This window comes from Dipodomys merriami, unplaced genomic scaffold, assembly GCF_024711535.1.
Source record: "Dipodomys merriami isolate MVZ:Mamm:240054 unplaced genomic scaffold, mDipMer1.0.p SCAF_331, whole genome shotgun sequence".
NCBI lineage: Eukaryota > Metazoa > Chordata > Mammalia > Rodentia > Heteromyidae > Dipodomys > Dipodomys merriami.
In genome coordinates, this window is record NW_027204838.1 from 603,041 (window position 1) to 606,390 (window position 3,350).

Consider the following 3,350-nt stretch of genomic DNA (forward strand, 5'->3'; position numbering starts at 1 on the left):
AGGCTCAGGTAGACATTTGTTCCAGTAACACCTCATTTGGGAAAATGTCAGCTGAAGAAGTTTAGAAGTAGCTCTTAAGCAACGCTTAGTTTGAATCCATTAGGTCCACAAAGCTGGATAAATAAATACTTGAAAAAGCCATCACCTTTGGACCTAATTATAAGTAATAGAGAGTATGATCAAATTCCAAATAAAAAGACTTAAGATATTCATTGGCAAAAAAAAGTTTGCAAATGTGAGCAATCGACTGATCAATATAATTTTTTCCAATATTCACAGAATTTTAGGGAAATAAGATCGATAGCATTGTTAGGAACAATAAGGTTTCCTTGTTACAAGTAGGCACCCATAGATATAAGCCTGTATAAAGATTGCAGCATTAACTATTATATTTAGAGGATACTACATGCTTCAGCAGCACGTATACTCAAACTACAATACAGAGATTAACATGGCACTTGCACAAGGATAATATGAAAATTTGAGAAGTATTCCATATTTTTCATTCTTCAGATGCAAGAAATGAAAAAAAGTGATTAAAAAGTTGATTACAAAATTACAAGTTTAACAATACACGTAATTCATATAATTAAATTTAGTTTGACATCAGTGTATTAAATCACCTCAGAAAGGCGTTTACATAGCATAAACTTTACAAAACTTTTCAAATTAGACAACATTGTCATTTTATCCCAAAGAAAAATAATATTAAGACCTAGAAAAAAAGGAATCAAACTGTTTCTATATGGAATACAATCGGAAAGGACACATTAATGAACTTATATATTATAAAATAATATAGAATTCAATGTATATCTAGGAGAAAATAAATTATGAACATTATGCAAACATAGAATATAGAATATTTTAAAATATACTTTTTCAGACAAGCACCAGAAATATTTTAGTTTCTGTACTACTCATTTCAACAGGTAAATTAAAATTATTTCTTATTAAAAAATCACAAACTCTGAAGAAATTATTATACATGTTTACAAAATCTATTGAATACATTTTTCCATCCAAGGCAGGCAATTCACTTGGAAGAATTCCGCGGAATCCATGAATTTTTACAGTAAAATATTGGTGCTGCCGGGCACTGGTGGTTCATGCCTATAATCATAGCTAAACAGGAGACTGAGATCTGAGGATCATGGTTCAAAGCCAGCCTGGGAAGGAAAGTCTGTGGTACTCTTATCTCAAATAAACCACTAGAAAACTGGAAGTGGAGCTGTGTCTCAAGTGGTAGAGGGCTCACCTTGAGCTGAAGATCACAGGGATAGCTCTAGGCCCAGAGTTCAAGCCCCATGACCGACCAAAAAGAAAGATATTGCTCTTATTTGGATTGTGAAAATATTTTGTAGGGACACAAAAGATGAACTTGCATTTTTGAAATTTAAGAAACTTAACCCGACCATTAGGACTTCTGTGAACAATTTGTACAGCCTTTTACAACTTCATAGAGGTAGTGATACATACTTATGCTTTTGGCAATGTCAAATAGAGTTTCTTCTATGTTGTTCTTCAGGCCTGGATTTATATAATGGTTCAACAGAAGGCGATCCAGCGTATCTTTGCTATCTCAATTCTCAACAGCAAGATATAAGGGTGTCAAGAGTCCTTTAGTTTGGGGAAGTGTTACTGTGGCTCAAGCGGTAGAGCACTCCCCTTGAGCTGAAGAGCACAGGGACAGCACCCAAGCCCAGAGCTCAAGCCCCATGACCCACCAAAAAAAAATCACAACAACAACAAAAATCAAACAAACAAAAATATTTGGGCTGGGAAAGTGGCTCAGTGGTAGAGCGCTGGCCTTGCATACATGAGGCCCAAGGTTCGATTCTTCAACACCACATAAGCAGAAAAAAAAGCAGTAAGTGGTGCTGTGGCTCAAGTGGTAGAGTGCTAGCCTTGAGCTGAAGAGATGAGGGACAGCACCCAGGCCCAGAGTTCAGGCCCCATGACCAGACCAAAAAAAATTTAAAAAAAAAGTCCGTTAGTTTGGCCATTGGTATCTGTATCATGATGAAGTAAGAAAGAAGCGACTCTGGTATTATTCCACGTGTATGCACTGTTCAGGGGTGTCCAGTCATCTACAGTTATTGCATGTGCCGCTTGAGAAACCAACTGACTGACAATGTCTAAGTGTCCACCGTAGGCTTCTTGAAGAGGGATATACTGATCATCATCCCTACTATTCACATAAGTGGCCTTTTGAAAAAGAAGTCTCCGCACTGTAGTAAGCTGAATATTTTCGACAGCCCATTGAAGAAATATGGTTGGATCCTTCTCCAATTTTTTTTCTTGCAATTGATACCATTCCTTACTTTTTCATCTTGTTCCCCATATTCCTAAGAATTGCCTAACCAGAGACTTTGAGTGCCAATGGGAATGAGGTGTCCATGTATTTCCCTAATAGTTCACATTGGTTGAACTGGTCAGAAATATCTGGTGAATTTTCTGCAACTGTTTATTCACCATGATTTATTTTCTCTTTTTCTAATTTTACTATTCGAAATTATTCTAACTGCAGAGTAGGGAATTGATGGAGAGCAGAGGAAAGATATTCCTCCATATTCAAATGTACACACTGAAAATGAGGACCAGTGATGTCTCCATGTGCAGCTTATTCTAGGCATGAGAAAATAGGAAATAATGCCTTCCATATAAATGATTTGGGAAATGGCAGAGCAAAAAGTGAAATGATACAACCAAAAATATAAAAGCAAAATAAATTAGGATAATTATGGAGCAATCGTGTTATATATGAGAACCATGAAAGGGAGAGAGAAAGAAAGAAAGATGTGTAATGACATAGCTAGCCACATAATCCATGCCTCTGATCAATTTGTAGAGCAAACAAAATTTTATTTTTTAAAAGAGATGGAAATCGAATTTATGTATTTACTTGAAGTTAGTAAATACATTTTTAGTAGCCTACGTAAAGAGACATAACTTTACCAACTACAGACAGTAAAATAAATCCTTGATAGTTCTAGTAACAGATCTGACTGAAATCAGTTGAATCATACTTTTCTTGTACAATGAAGGAATAAGAGGGTAGTAAAGCAGCTAGAGAAGGCAGGGAGATTGTATCTGTGACAAAACTTTGTGGAAATTGGTATTGAGGATTTCTTACTGGTGATCCACTTGCACTGGAAGCATGATTCTGAAGTATTGCTTGCCGATTCTGAACTATTGATTTGATTATTATATTCTCCAAGAAGAAAATGAGAATTGATAATGAAGGACTACTAATACATTTTGACCTTCTCACTAAGCACTTTCAATCATCAAAATCACATGAAGACAATAGACAGGCCTACTTTTTAGATGAAAGCAAGTGTCTTATA

At 35.6% G+C, this 3,350-nt stretch overlaps 1 pseudogene; it reads left to right on the forward strand.

Annotated features, from left to right (window-relative positions):
- Nucleotides 1-406: 406 nt before the first annotated feature.
- Nucleotides 407-503, forward strand: LOC138842231 (U6 spliceosomal RNA; annotated as a pseudogene).
- The last annotated feature ends 2,847 nt before the right edge of the window (nucleotides 504-3,350 follow it).